The 23,011-nt window shown below is 40.1% G+C and overlaps 1 protein-coding gene across 7 annotated transcripts in view; it reads right to left on the reverse strand.

Moving 5' to 3' along the window:
* NCKAP5 (NCK associated protein 5) overlaps nt 1-23,011 on the reverse strand; it is a 604,332-nt gene that overhangs the window by 484,672 nt on the left and 96,649 nt on the right. Inside the window, exon 1 of one of the 7 annotated variants that reach the window (XM_028744522.2) lies at nt 9,737-9,946. The exons of the other annotated variants lie outside the window; for them this stretch is intronic. The gene's annotated coding sequence lies outside the window, so the exon portion shown is untranslated. Of the gene's footprint in view, nt 1-9,736; nt 9,947-23,011 lie in introns of those variants that run through there. 7 annotated transcript variants of the gene reach the window in all.

Consider the following 23,011-nt stretch of genomic DNA (forward strand, 5'->3'; position numbering starts at 1 on the left):
TTATTGCAATGATGTGAAATAGAGACTGATTAGGATACGCTCTCTACAATGAAATCTAATATAAAATGTGGTGCCATATTTCCAGGGAAAAGGTAGAAGACTTGTGATATTAAACAGTACAGTGGCTAAAGTACTATAAAATACACTACAGGGAGCAATGTATCAAAGGCAGCGGTGGAATAATAGGTTTTCTTTCCCCTTAATCTCTTCTGGTTTTCTTTTTTCTGCATTGATGTGTCTGGCCCAAATTATACAGATACTAGGTTGAGAGGTTTGCTTTGGAAAAATATAAATAACAGTAATGCCTCATTTCCCCAGAGGCAGTCAGCTGCTAGCTCACAGGGAGGGGTTTGCTTTACTTTTTGCAAAGAGGTACTGGCAATTGCAGATGGATTCTCACCATCTGCTACAGAATGAATAAAAATGTAAATGTAAAAAAAAGTTCACGAACTACTACTTACAGTCCATAAGTCTTCTACATTTTGTGTCATCCAACCCATTTCCTTTACCTCATCTGCATTTGGTTATTTCAAGTGAAACAGAAAAGAAATAGGTATATAGGTGAAGGACATTAACAATAATATTAGAGCTACAGAGGGTGAATATTACTGGAGATAGAAAATGGAATAGGACTTTGCAAATATTCTGATTACAGCAACAGAAGATTATTTAGGGTTGCCATATTTCAAAAAGTAAAAACCAGGACACCCCGAAAGTTGTTGAGTGCCACATTTTGGAAATTCCCCCCACATGTCAAATCCGCCTTTGAAATCTCGGTAATGTCCAAAGAACATCTGGATGTATGGCAGCCCTAGATTAATAAAATCTACAGAACAACAGCTGATAGAAAGCTATTTTAAAATTAAGAATTCTAAAACTTAATCAGGCTATAATATGTTTTCAGCTTAGTAAAAGGTGCTAGTCTCTTTTTAGGTAGAATTATGTTAATTCTTATGGAAGTCAGTGCTCATAAAGGCAAAAGAACATAGATGCATAATACTTGTGCTCCCACAGGAATCCTCCCTTGATAGCACATCTATGGATAGCAACTCTAAATCTGCATTGTGGGCAACACTCACTTGCTTTCTTCTTCTCTCTAAGAGCACATGCAATTAGTTTATTAAGGATTTGAATCAACATTATTCTAGAAATGCCAGAAACAGCTTTCTTGTTTTCTAAATATTTGATGACACTCTAATAGAATGGCAATATTCAGAAGTTTGTCCATGGCTTACAAACCATGGTTTGTAAAGTTGTGAGTAAGTGCTGTGATTGTGTGTTCTTCCTTGGCTCAACCCTTCTGCCATCACAAAGTGGATTCAGTACAGAAATCCTGGCTTATATTGAGCCACAATCCCACTTTTTGGCTTATCAGTTAACAAACAAGCAGGATTATTTTCTGAATCTGTTTTATAACCTTGGTTTCTTAACCTGTATTAAGCCAAATATTAGTTTGGACAGAACAGAGAGCTGTGATTTAATGAACCATAAACTATGATTTATGAAGCCATGGATCAATGTGCTGAATGTTCTGTTTTATTAAACAGAAACTCAACACATGATAATTATTAATGAATCTTGCATGCAGAGAAGTTGTGCATCACTTGGTACATTCTGTTGTTTTATTGTTCCCCCTGCTAGCTCTATGGTACAAAGGCTCTTTCTCAGATCGCTTTGAGTATTAGACACTTCAACAGGAATAAACATATTAAGCTATGTGCTGCATGAGACTTTCCTTCACTATCAATTATTAACACTTGCTAAAATCATAAAGCAATGCAACTAATATTTTAATAAGTCATAATTTATACATGATTCCACGTTCCTGAAAACATATAGAGCACTCAAGCAGTGCTTCAGCAGTGTGGTAATGCAGGAAATTGGATACCTCATACTTCTGGTAATTGGAATTTTAGCCTTTAACCCCAAGAATGGCATTTCAGATTCAGTCCAGGTTGGCAGTGGGTAAAAGTCATTACTATGAGATGGCTGCTCAGTGACCTATATGAAATACTAAAAGTTGGTGGTGAACAGGTGTCTGCATAATTAAAATGCTATGCATATCACTGTTGTTAAGCCAGGATTTCATTCTTAACTCCTGTTCTTCTACCTTGGATTTTGATGTCATTTTGAAGCATCAAGATCTGGGGTTTTAAAGGACTGATTTCTGAAACCACCTACACAATACTTTATGTTCTATAAATTGAAAGTTATACTTAACTCTGTTGATATATAAGGTGTGTACAAAACACTTACATACAGTCAGGAAGTTTTACAAAATAAATACAGTGATAAATGGAACAATTGAAGTGTGTGAGTTTATCAGTACAGTGGTACCTCGGGTTACAGACGCTTCAGGTTACAGATGCTTCAGGTTACAGACTCCGCTAACCCAGAAATAGCACCTCAGGTTAAGAACTTTGCTTCAGGATGAGAACAGAAATCGCGCGGTGGCGGCAGGAGGCCCCATTAGCTAAAGTGATACCTCAGGTTAAGAACAGTTTCGGGTTAAGAACGGACGTCCGGAACGAATTAAGTTCTTTACTCGAGGTACCACTGTATTGCTGTTATGGCAAAAACATTTCATTGGCAACCTAATCTAGCATTGTCTGTGGGATCCTGTAGAATTACAAACTTCTAGAATTCATTGTTAAAGAGAAAGGATTGAATACAAATAAAAAAAATGTAAATAAAAAAATATAACCATTTTTTTATTCCTCAATAGTGAATTGGAGGAACCAAGTGGACTTGCAGAGACCCCACTGAATCAGGCAGTGTACAAAGTGTCTCAGAGTGAAGTGGGTTGTTTTCCAAAGCACTGAACTGGGGTCTGAGCTAAATCTTGTGGTCGGTGAACACTTCTAGTGTATACAGTTGTACCTCGGTTTAAGAACAGCTCTCTTTACGAACTATTCAGTATATGAACTCCGCAAAACCGGAAGCAGTGTCCTGGTTTGTGAACTTTACCTCGGTCTACGAACAGAAGCCAAATGGTGGAAGAGCACCGGTGACAGGAGGCCTCATTAGGGAAAGCGCGCCTCAGTTTAAGAACGCCTTTGGTTTAAGAACGGACTTCCGGAACAGATTAAGTTCATAAACCGAGGTGCCACTGTATGTCCCATCACTAGCTACTGAGCATCAGAGGCTAACAATGTGATACATGGGGGGTGGGGGGGTGGAATCCAAGCTGGCAATTTATGTGTTTTCTTTTTCTCTGCATGGCTTAATACAAAAACTATGATAAAAATGTAAATAAATATAACATAAATTGCAAGACTGTACAACAAGCTCTGATAACAAATTGAAGGCATGTCTCCATTGTCCGTGCAGCCTTGCAGGAATGGTATTGTCAGGTGAGAGACAGGAAAACAAATTATGCAGAAACCCATTTCAGCAAAGTATAAGGACAATTATAACATCTGTTAATCCTTTGTGCCAGTTATAATTAGGTGCTGTGGAGGAGGAACCCTTTGGCTTACTCCTTTAACATCTGTTCAAAGGACAAGCAACTGAGAGGGTAATGAATGACCCTTTACGTTCAATCAGAAAAATGTGAGCATAGCATACACATTCAGAAAAGCCAGGTTTTAGGTAAGAAAGAAATCAATAGTGGATTTTTGGGTTGAATTGTTTACTGTAAAGATGGTTTGCTGATCTAAAATGTCCAGTTTCTCATTTTATCAGTGTATTCTGAACACATCATTTTCTAATCTGTCTACCTAGCTATCCTTTTATCTTATGGATGATGGATGACTGAAACTGTTACTTATGTCTGAAAAATTCCTCAGCCTACTTTTAAGAGCTGAGATTAAACAAAAAAGCATCAGTCTACTACTTCACTGCCATTGAAATAAAAAAGTTGAGCGGACAATAGTGCTTAATAGTGTAATTTGATATAAAATATCAAAGTTACCAAAAAAAACCCTTCAAAAATATTGTCCTTTAAAGTCCTCATAAAAACTGCATCTCACTAAAAGGGTCCATTCTGATATTATTCAGTTTAACATGGCCCTCTACTGGCAAAACTCACCCCCAATTCTTACCAGTATCAGACATTGCTCATTTATGTAAGAAGTATAATTTTAATTAAGGATATGTACTACAGCTAAGTTATTTCACTGTGTATACATTAGAAGACCCATTCTAGAACTTTAACAAGAGGGAAACACATGGGGGTAAATAGTGTAAAAGTTAATAATTACTTCCATTTCATTTTGCAGATGCACCTTTGAAGTTATTTCAGGAGTGGGGGGGGGGGGAGTGTTGAAGGTTATACTATTCTATGAAGCAACTCATGAATGGCTAAACTACAATTCCTTACTACTAACACACCACATAATTTAAATAACACCACTGCTTTCAGAGCTGCTTTATACTTTCCGCAGCAATCATGTTTGCTACAACTACACCAGTGCTACACAGGTGTTTCCTGCAGGAAGCAAGTCACATGTAGAGGGAAATGTGTGCCCCAAAGTCTTTTGAACACTTGGAAATATAGGTGAGCTCCAGCTCCACCATATGCATTCCCAGACTGTATAGAAATGTGTTCATTTCTATAGTTTATTGAGCTACGATCATTACATCCAAACAATACAAATGTGTTTGCTATGGGGAATAATGGTTAAAACACCAGTACAGAAAAACAATAATGCCAATGTGCAAACCATTGTGACAAATGAACTTGTGTCTATTTATAGCAGGACAGTGCAAGGCTGAGAGTAGACGGATCATATGTGGCTAGAAGGAAAGCCATGACATGGAGATGTTCCATGTGCACCTGCACATTGAGCAATGTTGAAGGAGGAGTCAATATATATAAGCCGGAGTGGTCGAACGTGTGGCCTAGTTAGCATTTCCCCAGCTTTCAGAAACAGGTGGTAGGGCTCTAGGACCCTACCTCATGCCTCCTTCACAAAACCCAACACCTTGCTTATCTGGCTTGGGAAAGCAGTGCAAGGGCTGGGGCTGGTGTCAAATTTTGGCCTCCACAGCCTGCCTAACAAGGCATGGGTTTTGTGTTGAATAACTCTTGCAGCCCACTTTGTATGAAAAGTTGAGCCATGCTAATATAAGTCCTTGTGCTGCCTCCTTCAGCCCCTTTTGCTGCACAGCACTGATCTGATTCACTATACTGCCTACTCTATGCTGTGTGCATTTGGGAAGGTTGAGACTAGGCAGTGCGTATTGTTAAATAGAGTAATCTGGTCACAGTTGGCAGATAGGTGCAAGGATAGAATTGTGGTGAGGTGAAGAGGTAATACCTGGTAGTCCCTTTCTGGGTGCTGGACATTTCTGGAGGCGAGCCACTCTGGGCCATGAGACCTTTGTGTTGGATATGGAGTGCCTATTAAGCAGCCTGATTTCACCCACTCAGAGTTCTGTGAGCCCAGGGGAGGGGTAAGAAAGCCTTCCTACACACCTTAAAGGCAGAGGGGCTATGATGTTGCCAGGCATCCTGTCCTGGGCAGGATAGCTCACTCAAGGCAACATACAACTGATTTTCTCCAACACCCTTATTTCCCTCTGCTGAGATCTGTAACAATAAATGTAGCCCCCATTCAATTCATATTTTCATGTCTCACCTCTCTATTACACACTCTAGCTTAAAAGGCTTTCAGGGGCATCCCAGTCAGACCTCACACATGATACTGTCAGTTCTCCAAAAGGTATGATTTACTATTAATTTCCTAGAAAAACACAATTCGCTGTTCAAAGTTTTTCTGCATCTCTCCTATGGCAGTCAATCCTCACACTGCCACATCTACAATTTATGGCTTTGTTTTTGTTTTAAAGGCAGCAAATATTATTTGCCCATGTTCCTTTATGTAGTTATTAACTCTCCTTATTTTGTCTGTGCAAAAAAGAAAAGAAAAGGGAAGCACAGACACTGCTGAATTTAACAATTTAGATAAGGCTAAACCCTTGTAATCAATTAGCACTGTCAAAGAAAACAATTTGTGACGCTGATTTCCAGCTGCAAAGATCTATTGTGTGTGCACACCATCCCAGTCTCATCTGGTTCTGTGAAAACAAACAGGAGACTTTAGTAGAAAGCCCATCAAAACGTGGGGCTCAACAGAAACATTTGTTCTCCAAATGCTTCCTTGCAAATGCCCATCTTTCAGCACATAATGTTTACCCACTGTTTTATTATCAAGCTGCTTTGCCATAGAATTCACATCTTTCACAGCTCACAGGCAATTTCCGCAACAATGTACGGCACCTTCTGCCACAGCACACACCATATTGGAGTAGAACACCTTAGCATCAGTCCAAATAAATAATCTCTCATATATATTCTCTCATATATATATGTATATATATATGTATGTGTATATATATATATATATATATATATGCTTTCGTAGATTTTCACGGGTACAGGAATGCAGGTTTTGGTGTCCTCGGGTGTCTTCCCGTGTAAAAGTTGGGGTGTCTAGGCGACGTTTCGACGAGGTCTCACTCGTCATCTTCAGGCTGGTGCTTTCGGCTTCTTGTTACTGGAACAGAGCAGGATCTCAGTGTTTGAGTTCCTATAAATACTGTTGAGGAGGTGTGGTGTATATCCTCCAATGTTCTGGGCAGAGAGGAAGTTCCCAGGCTAGTGTGCCTTTTCTTCTTTTGTTCCTTAATTACTTGAGGGATATCTTGAGTGATTTCTTGAGTGATATCCTGAGTACCACTTAGGTGGGTCATTAGGTGTGGATTAGTTGCTAAAGCCTTTGTGTCTTGACCTCTAGAACTTTGTGAAGAGTTTTTCTGAGAAGATGGCTGTACTGCACTTAGTTGTGCTCTGGCTTGGCTTCGTGTATAGGGGCGAGCTGTGGTTTTGTGGCCTGTGCCAGCCAGATCTGTGTAGGGATTGTAGGGGGGTGCAGCATCCGGAGGTGCCACCATGGTTTGGCTACTGGATGGTGTCTGTAATTTATCTGTGGAGAGGGTCTGGGTTTGGGTCTGGTGTGGTTGATTGGTGATGGCGTTCTGTGTGCCTCTGGATCTGGTGTCAGTTTTTATGGGGAGGGCTAATTTCCAGATGTCTGGCAAGCGGGATGTGTCGTCACGCTTGTTCATGTTGTGAGGGTGTTTCTCTATCTCGATGGCTTCCATGATTATTCTCTTGTGGTGATGTTCCATGTTAAAGAGCAATTTGGAATCTGCAAAATTAATTTCGTGTCCTGTTTCTTTCATGTGTTGGAAAAGAGAGGAAGTTTTTTCTTCTTTTTTGACGGCATTCTTGTGTTCTGCGATACGTGCATTTATTCGTCTGTTTGTTTGTCCAATGTACGTGGCTGGGCAGACTTTGCAGGGTATTTCATAGACCCCTTGGTTTTCCAACTGGATTTTATCCTTGGGGTTTCTGAGGATATTGGCTATTTTTTGGTTGGTGCAAATATATATATATATATATATATATAATCACAAGCCTTCTCACTTCTCAATGCACATTGATTAATTTTATGTCACTAGCAGAAAATAATTGGGGATTCTGAAGACTACATGAAACACATCATTAAACAAGGCATGAGCCATTGTTAAACAAAGCTATGGGTAATTTTCTCTTTTTATTTTGCATAGTATTTCGCTGCATGAAATATGAAATATGCTGCTTCATGCTCGAAACCATGTTAACATTGGCTTTTATTGTATGATTTTGCATTTCTGGTCTACATAGGATGAGCAATCCAAGCCCCTTAATCCGCCGTGCTGGAAGAGGCTGAAGTGAGACTGGCAGACTTGAACCCAGGTCCTCCTGGCTGTACCAGGCTCAGTTGGCAGGTAGGCTCCACTGTCACAGAGGTCTCCACTCTGCTCACCAGTGCCAGTGGTATCCCCACCAATGGTATCCAGGGTAAGCCCCTGAAACAGGGTGTTTTGAGGAAAGAGACAGAGCTAAGCTAAGTTGGCCAAAGGTTTGTTAGATCTTAAGCTAGCTGACCTACCAGCAGGTTGTAGCAAGGAGCCCAGTCTAGACCTCTTTGCTGAGCCAGCCTGGAGCTGGTGCAGCAAACTTTTCCTGTCTACCTCCAGATGTTACATTAAAACCACAGCTGGGTTAAACTGGGAACTTCTTGACACCATCAATGGGCAGTAAAGTCTGGGTGGAGTCATAATGGGCAGCTGGAAAACAATGAGGATTTTCACTAAGCATCACAGATGTGTTGGCTGGGCCTAGGTTAAGGAAACTTCAGCTTTACTGAGGCTTGAGGGTACACCACACCCATACCTGTACACCACCTAACTCTCCTTAAATATAGCCTCCAAACCCATTATTCTTTAGGGATAAAAGATGGGTAATGGAATGGAAAATATGTGAACAAATTGTTCCAAATGGATGTTACTATTTTGAAAATAAAACAGAGAAGCTGAAGGCATTATCAAACATAATAATTTGATATTTATTTAATGTTTTATTTCTAAGGGAGGGTTGTGGAGAAAGTATTTGAGGACCATATGAGGCATGCATGGAAATCCTGACCATCCAGACCACCTCTTCTGATATCTGTCAGCAACTGCTATTGCATCACAGTTGCTATGAGAGTGAACAGCATGAGAAGGAACCAGAAGGCAATGTAGGTTTATTGACTATAGAAGTTTCATGACAGCCAGACTCTAATGGTGGCTTTACAGATGAACAGTGCAAACCTGTGCATGTTTATTTAGAATGCGTTCAGTGAGACTTCATGCCACGTAAGTGTGCATAGGACTGGATCCTAAGAACATAATTATTTGATTTATTGAGGAGTAAGCCTTACTGAATGCATTGGGAATTAATTGCATGCCAGACTGCATAGGATTCTCCTGTAAGACTTGCCCTGTAGGAGAGCAAGGAATGGCAGATTTACACTGTCCTTTTTATTACATGATAAATAGTTTATGCACCTTTGTTTGTATATTCTTTGATGAATGTAGGCCAAGCATTCTTAAATTCTAAGCAAGGGTGGGGAACCTGTGGCCCTCCAGATGTTGTTGGAGCTGGCTGGGGCTCATGAGAGTTGGAGTCCAACAACATATGGGAGGGCCACAGGTTGCTCTTCTCTGAAATAGAGTTACAAACCCATGTTTCCTTCTGCTGCCAGAGACTACTGTGATTAATGATTCCATGGTTGTGCTCCATCCCATTCTGTTTTCAGTAAAAAGCAGCCAATTCCAAAACTGTCACTCTTAGCATAAAGGACTTCTACTAAAACAGCTTCAAGCTGTTAAACATTTTGCAGCGTCTGAACTTTCAAATTTCTAACTTTTCAAAACCTGTACTATGGATCAAGATAGATCCAGTTAGTCTGTTAGGTTGAAGCAGGCAATACAATTTTGAAATGCTAATTCTAACATAATCTGAGCATTAACACAGAAACCACAAGGGATGGGTAGGAATTTTCAAGTTCTTCGTTTAGCTGATGACAAAATATCTACGATATTAGACTTAAAACTGTAAGCGGATGGAACTTGAAAAAGGGGCAGCTTAATATCATCATAAAAATGCAAACAAAAAAGTTAGAATTGAATTCTCGCTCATTTCCAAACATTCCCATTTTATGAGCAAATGCATAAAGCATATTGAAAAGCCTTGCTGTAATCCCGCCTAACAGCAGCACACTTGCTCATATTATAATTAAAAGCAAACCTTGGCAGTGAAGCTGAAACATAATAAATACAGCAACATTTAAAGAAAGAAAGCTGTGCTAATCTGATAGAATTCTAGAACAGGGAAATAACAGCAGTAAGAACAGCCCCTTACTTGTTGTTGTTCAGTTAAAACATGCTCCCGTACTAGAAAAATCCAAACCATACGAAAGTTTTCAGCAGTCTAGAAATTTCTTGAGTGGATGCTGTGTTTATTTACCAAGCCTTAAAAAATCTGTGGTGAGGAGCAGTACTGAGTTAGCTCTCAAGTTCATCAAGAGCACCGCTGAAAGTCCTACTGTAACTGCAGGCATGAAGTTTGCTGCCAGTTAGCTTTTCTGCTGCTCTGTGCTTGTAAATACAAGCTCTGTGGACAAAGTCCCAAATGACATCACAAGCAGCTGCTTATTGTTGAGTCTTTATTAACTGGCTGTCAAAAAAAGAAAAGAGGAACTGAGAGGGGTGGGGAGGCACCACTGTCTACCCCGAAGCACAATCTGAGAGCTTAGTCGGTATTTCACTTATACATATGTAAATACTTGTGATTATCTAAACTATGCTTTCCTTAGGATCATGAAGCCAAGTTTCCATAAGAATCATATCCTTTGCCATTCTGAAAAATGAAAGGAATAAAAAGGACATGAGGTCTAGTGAGAAAAACATATATTAAATGCTGCATTTACCATACTTTTTAAAAGCTGCATACTTCTAGTATGACTTTTTATATATAAATGTTATATAGATGCACATACAAAACCAGCACAGATGCTAGGATTGGTTTGAAGTTTAATAGAGTCTGCTAAGTCTTAGGGTGTAAGAAAAACTTTGCAAAAATTTTAATAGTTCATCAAACATGCTTAAGTGCCTTGTAGGAGTAATATCTTATATCTAACTTGATAAATAAATAAATAAATAAACCACCAGTAAAATAAGTTCATGCCTATTTTTTAAAAGGTGATTATATAAGGTCTCTTTCTGTCTCTCTCTCAGATTTAAATCTCAAAAAATTGAGACTGCAATCCTAACAATATTTATACGCCCGTGTAAGTCTTAATGAAATCAGTGAGGCTTTCTTCTGAATAAAAAGGTTGAGGATCAGGCTGTAACTGACAAAGAGAGCCATTCAGCTTGTGGTGGGTGAGCTGGTAAGACAAGAAATTACTGACCTTTCACTCCTGAGATTGGGACCTGAGACTAGTCTTTATGTGTGAAACGAGAATAACAGCTTCTAGTCTCGGAGGAGGGAAATTAGCATCTCCCTAAGTGTGTGTTCCACTTCCTTGTCCCCATGAGTGTCACCTCAAAGAAAGGCCTTGAGCTGAAGTTACAAAACATCTGCACTTATTTCCCAAAAGCTGAACTTTTCAAGTGATGACCTGGATCACTGAAAGGGCAAGGTGAAGGAAGTGCTACTGTGTATAGTAATAGCTATTCTCTATTGATGATACAAACATGGGAGGACTCCAGCATTGAGAAATACCAACCATGTATTTCTTTTTATTAAAAAAATGCAGTCATCAGACTCAACAGAATTAAGGAGGACTTAAACTCTGAAATGTTTCAGACATCAGCGTTTCTCTAGTTTACAGATCCTCCTTTGTTAGGAGCACTTAGCCTCAGTTCAAACCAAGCTGGCCATGCAGAGGGGGTTGGATTAGATGACCCTCTACAATTATATGATTCTATAAAATCAGGAAGTCTCCTCTGCAGGAAGACCTGCAAGAGAAGGAATGAAAGGAATGCTTCAGCTTGTCACTCCTTCATGGTCCAACACAACACAGGTTGTTGCAGCAGCCCTGTTACCTCTGAATTTTATGATCTATGGACATATACATGTCAGTGGGTCTGCCTCAGTTTCTGATCACATTAAAAATCTCCATCCTCCAAGTCGCAAATCATAAAAAATGGTACTAGCCCGTCACACTGTGTCCCAGTGATAGTGTTGTCCTACACATGCCTACCTAGATGTAAGTCCATCCTACATATTTAAATAAACAAGGTTGCCACCCTAAATAAGACCTACTGAACCGCTTCTGAACAGATATGGCTAGGACTGTATTGTTAGCAGTGTGCTCCTTATTTGCTAGAATCATCGCTGTTTCTCTGCAATTGTGCTAGTATTGTATATCTGTCCTTGTATACCTCAAACTTAAGTTCCTTTGGTGTGTAACTGAGCAGTCCTGCCTTGGTTCTTAATGATGTCCATTCAACACTTTCTAAAAGAAATGTGCCATAAAGGTGGTAAGTTATCTTATAGGTATAGATTTCCAGTTATACCACTACTTTAGCTTCCAATCCAGTAGACAGAGCCAATTGCTGAAAGATTATTGCTCTATAGACTCCTTTGCTTGGGAAGGAAGAATTTTGGTTGTTCTAATAACAATGTCTGACCTATCACAGAACTTTATTTCTGTTGATGCAATGCTTTGCTGTCAAGGCTGTGTCCAAAGAGAATATCAATGGGTTTTATCCAACATTAGTCATAATCAAAAACCCACACAGAGCACATTACAGTAATCCAACCTTGAGGTCACCAATACATGAGACACAGTGGCCATGCTATGGTTTGCCAAATGCATCTGGAAGGTAGCCCACTGAATACAGTAGTCCCTACTAATTCATATGACTGCATTAGCATGTCACTTTTTGCAAGGTGGGTATCATGGGGCCTGTGAAGAACATGAATGTCTTTGTGTGATTTCACAAACTCGTCACACTTTCTCCGAAATCAAAATCTGGAAAAACAGCCATGTTGCTAAGACTGAGTTATCACCATGTTTGGAAGCAGTTGCAATCCTAATGTCATGGAATGCAGTGTTTAAATTTAATTTGACTGCAGTATAACTGATCCAAATGCAGTTTTTCCAATTCTGAATTAGAAATAATACATTAAGTACTTGGGGAGAAGGGGATGAAGCATCACAAAGAAATTAACCCCTTTGCTGTAATAAAAAAAGCCACATTGACAAGAAAGTGGTCCATGTTATGGAAATACTTTCACATATGTTTAGAACCAACTAGACGCCTGCTTCTTGGGAGAAGGGCAATGACAGGCCTAGACAGCATCTTGAGAAGTAGAGACGTCACCTTGTCAACAAAGGTCCGTATAGTTAAAGCCATGGTTTTCCCAGTAGTGATGTATGGAAGTGAGAGCTGGACCATAAAGAAGGCTGATCGCCGAAGAATTGATGCTTTTGAATTATGGTGCTGGAGAAGACTCTTGAGAGTCCAATGGACTGCAAGAAGATCAAACGCATCCATTCTTAAGGAAATCAGCCCTGAGTGCTCACTGGAAGGACAGATCGTGAAGCTGAGGCTCCAGTACTTTGGCCACCTCATGAGAAGAGAAGACTCCCTGGAGAAGACACTGATGCTGGGAAAGATGGAGGGCACAAGGAGAAGGGGGCGACAGAGGACGAGATGGTTGGATAGTGTTTTCGAGGTTACCAGCATGAGTTTGACCAAACTGCGGGAGGTAGTGGAGGACAGAGGTGCCTGGCGTGCTCTGGTCCATGGGGTCACGAAGAGTCGGACACGACTAAACGACTAAACAACAACAACAACAACAACAACAACAACAACAACAGAACCCCAAATACATAAAGGGGTTAAATTTGACTTTCTGCTGCAATTTTTTTTAGTGAGTCTGAAGTCTTAGTTAGGTTATGATGCATCTCATTGGATAAAATGCAAAAGCCTAGTAAATACAGAATATATACATATATATATATTAAAATATATTTGCTTTCGTACGTTAAGAAAGTGCTTATTCCTCCAAAACAAAAGATGCCAGATGCATATTTTCACATAATACTTACACTCATGAAACCATAAAGAACACATTTAAAACACACAACTACATATTTGTTCCTATATTTTCAGTATTGCTCCAATTCAGGAATGTATGACGAATGAATATGCCATATTCAGCCCAAAACAAATCACTAACTTTCTGCTCCTACAGGGATATATTTCTTGTGGAATCATATGTTCAAAAATACTGCATGTCTCAGATGGTCTTTCTCTCATCTTTCAAGAGTGGGTCTGTTCTTGTATAACTTTTACTAGAATCATCTGGGAATCATTTGTATTAGAAGTAATAAGAAATTCCATCTTCCAGGACTGCAGCAAAGACATAGACATATTTTACCTTCAACCATAGTCTAAAACACAGGTAAGGTTGAACTGAATTTTGAAGCCTGGCTCATGTATTTTTGCCCTATGTTAAAATGTGTGTTGACTAATTTACAATACCAATCTCTACCTCACAGATATTTAGAAAAATTAAGCACTATTTAAAGCTATTTGTGTGAATCCTCTCTTAGGTTTATGTAATGGCACATTCTGGCACCAAATTTTAGTGAATTGCTTTAAGTGATCAAACATAATTTAGGAATATTTAAAGCATGTTGCACATTAGCATTGGTAAATATTTTACAGCAGTGAATTTAACAAGGTTAGTTACTTGAGAGATTGTGCAACATAACTCAGCAACACAGGCAGTGGAGGAAGGAACCCTCTCCGGCACTTGAGACGACCCAGCCCGTACGGACTGCACATGTGCGACATCCCACGTGTGCGCACTCTGTACAGAATGCTGCACATGCGCAGTCTGTACGGTATGCCGCTTGCGTGCGGCGGGTCATACAGACGCCGCGCGAGAGCAACACCCATACGGACTGCAGGTGCCCTCGGCCACTCTACAGCTGGGGGGAGGCAGGGGCCATCTTGCCACCCCTCCCAGAGTGGCACCCGGGGCAGACCGCCCCCTCCACCCCCCTTCCTATGCCACTAAACACAGGGCTACAGCCAGAGTTTGCCTTCTCTGGATAAAAAGACTTCTTTTAATCAGATGAGAATTTTGATCCAGCAGAGGGAGCCTGCTGATTGACAGCAGAAGGAGAGTAACTTTTACTGATTCCCCAACCCTCCAGAACAATGGTAGTGGTACTGCTGGGGTGCTGGACAGGAAGGAGTGTCCTCAGGCATGTTCATCCTCGGATGAACCTCGGGTACCTTGGGTTAAGAACTTAATTCATTCCAGAGGTCCATTCTTAACCTGAAACTGTTCTTAACCTGAGGTACCACTTTAGCTAATGGGGCCTCCCGCTGTCGCACAATTTCTGTTCTCATCCTGAAGCAAAGTTCTTAACCCAAGGTATTATTCTGGGTTAGCGGAGTCAGTAACCTGAAGTGTCTGTAACCCGAGGTACCACTGTACTGTTACAATGACCACCTAGGCTGGCCCACACACTTAGGAGAGTCATGCTCTGGAGTAAAGGTTTGAGGTTGGTCACCCAGGCAAAACTGCCACATTCTAAGGCCCTAAACCCTCTAGACCTGAGGATTCATGCAATACAGTGGTACCTCGGGTTACAGACGCTTCAGGTTACATACGCTTCAGGTTACAGACTCCACTAACCCAGAAATATTACCTTGGGTTAAGAACTTTGCTTCATGATGAGAACAGAAATCGTGCTCTGGCGGCGCGGCGGCAGCGGGAGGCCCCATTAGCTAAAGTGGTGCTTCAGGGTTAAGAACAGTTTCAGGTTAAGAACGGACCTCCGGAACGAATTAAGTACTTAACCCAAGGTACCACTGTACTGGCTTGTGTTGTGAACATAAGTATAAGCAGAAAGGAAGCAAGAAATTGCCAAGGGTTAGCAACAGAACTGAGAAAAGAAAGGGCTGGCATGGGATGGATAAGACAAAGATATATCCAGGCTGTTCCAGAGTTTAAGCATTTAGTCCACAAATCAAAATAAAAGCACAAATGCTTAGGCTTCCAGCTATGCATATGAATAAGTAAGCATTTACTTCTCTGGGGTGCTTCTACCAACCATACCTTCCTCCATATCAACAACAAGTGGTGGCAAAACCAAATTAAGTCTAAACATAGCAGATAGTAGGAACAGACATTCCTATTGTCTTATATGAGAACATAACCTTGAGAAGTCTGGTAAATATTATTTTCAGTACTACTAATAGAACAAACAGGACAAACCAGTAATGCATGTGAAAAGGAAGTTAATGTCATCTTTCTAGAAACCCAGTAGCCTATAGATGATTAGGTTTCAAACTTTTTAAGGGTATAGGGCTTTCAATGAACTAGAAATTCCTATTGCTAAATTGCCCCCCTACCCCTCCACCACCTTCTCAAGGAAATAAAAAAGCAGTACCTATATTTGCAAATGGAAGAGACAAAATTGATGGTGGGCACAGCTTTCTAAACCCAGGAGAAACTTTTGCTAGAAATGATGGTCTGAGTATATTAGGTATATTAAGAAACATTTCCTGTCAAATACTATGGGATTTTTAGTTGCTGGGGGAGTGTCTGCTTCCCAATTCAGTTCAGGAGGAAGACAAAACTACAACCTCCATGATTCTCACCAGGAAATGATATCCCCAAGTCTTTTCTGACTAAACTGATGTGTTGTGTGTGTCTGTCTGTGAGTATATTCTGGGACATGTCACTGTTGCTGTAATAATATTGCATTAGTGGTGGATTTATGTTGGACTGCCCACACATCATTCCATTTCATCCAGAGGAGTGCTGTTTAGTTGTTGCCTGTATTACAGAGGCCCAACTGACCTTAGCTAGAATTTGAGTATGTACGTAGTATTGCCAGACCCATGTAGTGGAACACTCTTCCAACAGAGATTCACCAGACATGCTTGCTTTTGACTTTCAGGTATCACTTGAATAATTTTTTGTTCCAAGAGGCCTTTGCAGCTTTTAAAATTTTGATTGGCCAGTCATCTTAATTATTATCTGTATTCCTAATTTTTTAAAAAGATTGTGTTTTACGTTTTAACAGCGTATACCACCTTAGTATCTCATGTGGCAGTGCAGAAATCCTTCAATAAATAAATCCTGGCCCTCCCCATTGGATGAAGAACTCTAGTTCTGCCAAAGGCTTCAATTTTTAGATAAGATTGGTGCATAAGGCAAGTTCAGGCTTCAGAAATCAGCAGGTACATGAGAGCTGAAATGCAGATCTAAGCATGAACTAAAACCTTCATCCAACCTGAACATGCCACCTGCTGCTTGTTTTAAAGAGCAGAGCCAGCACAGCTATATGCATGGCAAGCAGCTAGAGTCTCAACACTGGGCAAACAAACAGGCACTCCTTTGAGTAAATTGGGTCCATGATGCTTGTTAGTCCCAGCACTGGTGTCTCCATTGAGACAGAGATGGAATTAGGACCAGCTCAGCATCAGAGTTGTTCTCAGTTGGGGAGGCTCCTCAGTGACAGGGGAATGTGTCAAAGGCAACTCCAGATCCTGTTTGCACACGAGATCCAAGTCACCAACTATATTACTTGTGACACATGCAAAAACCAAAAACCAAAAAAACCTGTTCTTTTCCCAAAAGAAATTATCTCAGTATCTTTGTCCATCACAAATAAACTTTACAGCGCTTCTGCTATCGAAAGAGACAACAATCAGAACAGCTTATAGAAAATGAGGAATTTATTTTATTCTGACAGTTTTATCTCTGGTACCCTTCTGCATATACAGAACAGATGAGGTGATATGCAGCAGGCTGTGAGAGATCTGGCAACGTGCATCACATCAGTAAACAATAAGGAAAGGGGCAGTATTTTGCCTAGATTTAACCAAGGAAATAGAGATGGTGACATTTTCAACCTCTGCCCTTTTCCTTTTGGAAGAAGAAAGAGTTCTCTTAATTTCCAAGTATCAGGATTCCTTTGACATCTTTTTTTTTTTTTAGTTTAAAAGCAAAATCCTAATCAGTCATGATGGAACTCTATTTCTTCTCTACTTTACTGTCAGCAATTTTATCCTAAGACCCATTGGTCTTAATAAGCACTTTAGAGGTGTCCAGTGAAGCCTGCTACATTTCGCACAAATCACCAAACCATGATTCAGGGTATCAAAGCCTATAGTAGGTCCAACAAAAATGGGAACACCTCAAAACATAATTGAAAACAAACAAACAAAAAAGTGGCAGAGAAGAAAAAGTCTTGTTGATCCAATGTGTTTCAGACCATCCTGGTTCTTCATGGAAATTCAGGGACCAATGGGGTCTAAAATGTGTTGGAACAACCAGGGAGATAGTGTTTGGGGGAATAGGGTGGTGTAGCCCCAGGAGCACAATTTTTAGGGGGCATGAGCCAAGAGTCTCCATAAAAGGATCCCCATCCTGCCCTGTCTGCCCCTGGTGGTCTTTGGGCCCAGAGCCCAGCCTGGGCTTGCCGTCGTATCCCCAGCCTCCTTGTTGAATGGCCACCTGGTCAGAATGGGGGGGGGGGAGGCGGGATCTGCTGCCAAGGCATGCATCGGCCAGATGGGCTCCTCCCTGCACAAGCAGGCAGATGTGCAGCGCAGCCATGCTTGGTGAGGGGTGAGCTGGCACACAGGTTCCATGAACCCTCCATGTCCAATGCATGCACGCCCAGTTCTAGAAATTATGCTGGAATTTAGACCCATAATATTTAGGCAGGATCTGACTGAAGCGGATTCTAAAACTATCCTTAATTAAAACTCTTAGCTTCATTATTGCTACCACATAAAGACCTGGTCAGTAGTAGTATCTAAGCCAGGCACAGGCAAACTTGGCCCTCCAGATGTTTTGGGACTGCAACTCCCATCATCCCTGACCACTGGTCCTGTTAGCTAGGGATGATGAGAGTTGTGGTCCCAAAACATCTGGAGGGCCGAGTTTGGCTATGCCTGATCTAAGCATGTGTTAAATTGCTGTTCTACAACTTCCAGCTCAGAAACCTTCATCACATAGGGAAAGCACACCTGGGTCTATGTTAAGTAGATAATTGGTGCAGTGGCTTGATAAAGGTAGCATAGAATAAGAGACAACATCTTCTATTACATTTTTGCAAAAGCACAAGATTTCTTTTTTGCCCAAGGGTAGAGAAAAGAAGATGCATCTTTTTATGTTCTTTTGTCCAGATTGTTTTCTCTTCTGGAGCCTGTGAACATTTCTCCCTGAACTTTACAAAGAAGAAACCCTTTGTAGACTGATATAAATAAAATTCATAGCACAGAGTACTACTTATCTACCAAATGCCTTTGCAACTTTTCTTGAAAATCTGAGCTCAGAGGTACAGTTTCAAGCCATGTGATAAAGACTTCAGTGAGATTAGAAGCATCAAAAGAAACCTTCAATTCAAAACAAGCAGCAAAGTCTTTGTTATATTAGTCACAATATATTTTTTTCTAAATTAGCAGGACTCTCGCTCTCAGCTGTTCAAGCTATTCTTCCCCCCCTACATATTAGGTGAGCTTAAAGGGGTCAGTTTACCACCTAAGCTTGCCTAAGATATATATTTAAAGTGAGGGTGTGGGTGGGATGTGAGGAAAGTTGATGCACGACAGGGGTACCTTTTCAGATTCCGGGAACAGAGTGCAAAATGTTGCAGCTGGCTGTAGGTGTGGATTGCTCAGCAGAGTTTAAAGGCAAACCCTTACATCTATTCATGTTAACTTGCATAAAGCAGTGTATTTTAAGAGCTTGGTGTGTGGGGGAGGGTGGATGTGGGTGTAATGCATGATAATATTAACAATATATGGAACAATCACATACAAACTGAAAGAGTAGGTGGGGGCGGGGAGCAAAGAAGAGAAAAGGATGATATCAACCCTGTCTTTCTTAAACCATTCTGCTGCAATAATATTAGAGGCTTTTTCTTCCATTATTCAAACCTAGTAATATATCAATATATTTCATTCAAAGAACAATGTAATGATTCACTATTAGTCATTATGACTAAATGGAACTTCCATGGTCAAAGACAATATACCTATATAAACACCAGCTGCTGGGGGGGATTGGGAGGGCTGTAGCCTTCATACTGTATTTTTGGATCTAGCTGTGCATTCTTTGAAACAGAATGCTGCACTAGTTGGACTCTTCATCTTCCTGTGATCACTCTAATATAATATATTTGATCACTTGCCAATATTTGTTATTCTCTGGCACATACCTCTGATGTACACTCCCTGCTTGTAGTCTCCTCTGAAAGCTATCATTAAGAGACAGGGAGACCTGCTTCCATTTCCTCATTTCTGTGTGTAATCCCTCTGGCTAAGCTCAATTTTGAAATGCTGTGTACTTACTCTGCAAGCCTCAGGTCAATTTCATCAACTCTCAGAAAACATAATTTGGGACTATTGGTTTGCTCATCCTCTTGTGTCTCATCTTCTGCAGTGGAAGACTCATTATATCTGGAGATAATGTACTCATTTCACATAGAAGATCCTATATTAAAACAGTTCCTAGCCCAGTATTAGGTCCCCTATAAATCTAGACCAACCTTCTTGCCCAAAACTGAACCTTACACATATGAATACTGTAAAGCTCCTGCTTCTGTAGCTTTAGCCTCAGTGACAAAACAGTGCACAAAAAGAATAAATAAATTACCTCGCAGCAAACAAGAGTCAACAAGTTTCCTCATGCTGAAATTTCTTTAATGATTCAAAAAATAGGCTAAACAAACAATCCAGATGTCTATTAAGCAAGTTGTCAAATCTATTTATTAGCTAGGAAGGCAAAAAACCAAAACAACAAATACCAACATAAAAGCAGACAATTCTCATTTGGGGAGGAAATCCTTCTTACTTCTTCCTAAATAAAGCAAATCAGGCTATGGACTTCAGCATGGTTTATCTTCTAAACCACTCCTGAAAGAAATCCATGTGGCCTTCTCTACTACAAGGCAACTCCACTTAACAGCCAAACCATGGTTTAGCTAGCTTTCCAGTGAGTGCACTGGAAACGTTGCATCCAATTTCTTGTACATGACCAGGGAAACCCCTAAAATTATTGGATCCACAATCCAAGGAGCTCCCTTAGAAACCACTGTGGTCTGCTCTTGAATGTACACAACGGACCTTTTGACTGGCCTTTTCTTTCTCTTAAGAAGCAGCCCTATCTTTTCCATGCCATTTTACAAATTGGTTTGAAAACTTCCTGAAATTTTAAATGTGATTTCCCATATGGGTGCAGTTAGAGATTTTAAAAAGAGAGAGCTGTTTACATGATTCTTATTTTGGAGATTTGCTTCTCATTATGCTAGAAGTATGAAAAAGTTGTTGTTTGGAAATAAAAACTCTTACTGCATATAGCCAAATGAAGATGTTCTTATATAAGATCTGACTGGATATGGAGTCAAAACCTGCACCCTAATGTTATGATCTCTCCACAGAAAGGATTATAGTTTTTTCGTAACTGAAAAAAGAGCTAATGCCATCTCCAACCACGGCCAAAGAGACCTAGGGCAAAACAGAGTGAGAAATAGCATACTGGCAAGTGCTACTAATTTGAGCACTGGCTCAAAAGCTAATGTTATGAAAATTCTAACCATTATGTAGTCTTTTCATTATCTCTTGGACCATGATACATGCAGCAATAATGGTAGGGACAGCCAGTGGAGAGACTCTGCTTCACAATGATATAATTTCAGAGTACCTATGATATGAATTATTAATTCCCAGGATATTTTTGTACTAGAAGTGAATTAGCTGCAGCTAGACACAAGAAAGCTAAGGCTTTTATTTGTATCCTGGGGGTATATCTCATGAATCTAGTTGCCAAGAGATATGGATTTATATATATAAATGGTATCTAGCTATACAAACAAATAAACTTTGTCACGTCTGTTATGGAACCTGAGGATATATAAATGCCCAAATACTTATTTCTGCTTTAAAGAGATAAAACCAGACTGCCACTCAAAGGGTTTCAAAATAAAAGTACAGCAGCCAGAAAATGTGATGGTAATTAGTTCATTTAATGACCTAATATGAATATAACTGTCTCTTTAAAATGTAACACCAACTAAGCAAAATATGGAGGATGTGACTCACTCATGCATTAAGCAGGTGCCTCTATTTTAGGTAGCCTAACATAAAAAAATTGTGCATTAGCATAAACTTGACTTACCCTTTGGGTGAATGATGCCTACATACCTTTGCATTCTCAAGGTGGATTTTTTTTTTTTTTGCAATGAGAAGCTGTTTTTAAAATGATGTATTTTCAAGATCTTCCTAATTTGGGGGTTGGGGGAGCTTTCTAAATTTAGTCTAAAGCCCTTATCACTTAGAACAGGGATGGAGAACCTGTGCCCTTTCAGATGTTGTTAGACTCCTTTCAGCTTCTGTCAGCATGGTCAATGGGGGGGGGGGGCGAGCGAGCAGTGATGCAAGCTGTAGTCCAACAACATCTAGAGGACCACAGGTTCCCCATCCGTTTATGTCTTAGAATGCTACCATTGCCTATTTAGGCATCCCCATTTGAGCTGTGAGGCTGTTTGGGCCAAGCCATGCCTACCTGTCCTACCTGTGGGCCAGGTAAAGAGATGGGTAGGCTGACAGGCAGAGTCACAGGCACCACCAACCAGCTAATTGGTGGCACTTGCAAAGCCTCATGCATAGCACTTTGCAAGTGCTGACAAGCAGCTGATTGTTGGTGCTTCCATGCACAAAAACATGTCATTATGCAAAAACAGGTCATTGTTACATTGCGTAATTGTGGTAAAATACAGGTAGCCATAGGCTTTCATTTTGAAATTGGGTTCAAAACCCAATTTACATCAGCATTCTATTTGTCAATGGAGTGGTATTGTCTGTCAGCTTTCTCCTTAGTCCAAGTGTTGTCATTTTAGAACTCAGCAGAGAGAAGGACAGAGACAAAACTAGAATTAGTTGGCTCTGCCTATCATTCACTTTGCGTCCTCCTACCATCAGTCTCCCAATCTCCCAACCTACCAGGCCTAATGGACACCAGACACCACTGAGAGGCAACCTTCAAACTTGGTGCTCGCCTTGAAATACAGCTATCTAATACTAGACCATTAGAAGACCCCCATCTAATTAATTAATTCTTCTAATGAAATAGAAACATTTCATCTAATAAAATAATTTTGATGTGTCAAAAATCCCCTCAAATCCCAAAAGGTACAATATCTAAAATTGATAATTGCAACACTACATTTTAAATACTGATATGAAGGGGATTTTTAATTAATAAATAAAAAATTGTAAAGAGCAGATGCATTGAATGATTTGAGACTCATTTGACAAATAACAGATAGCAAGATACACAGTAAACAAAATTCAAAGCCTTCTATCATGCTTTATGATTGATGAGGTGAAAGATTGCCATTTTAAATAATCTAAAGTTCTTGACATGGTAATTATACAAAAAGCAATTTTTGGATTTATTTCAAATGCTGGATGACTCCAATGCTGTATCTGGTTACTAAGAACTGTTTGTATTAAGCTAATTCCTTCTATCTAGCACGTATCACACAGAACACCAAAGAAATATATTAAGGGGGAAATATAGACACCATACACTAGCAATGCTAAATCAAACCCTAAATGTAATTGCATTGCAAGTATATGCATG

This window comes from Podarcis muralis, chromosome 1 (assembly GCF_964188315.1).
Source record: "Podarcis muralis chromosome 1, rPodMur119.hap1.1, whole genome shotgun sequence".
NCBI classification, from domain to species: Eukaryota; Metazoa; Chordata; class Lepidosauria; order Squamata; family Lacertidae; genus Podarcis; species Podarcis muralis.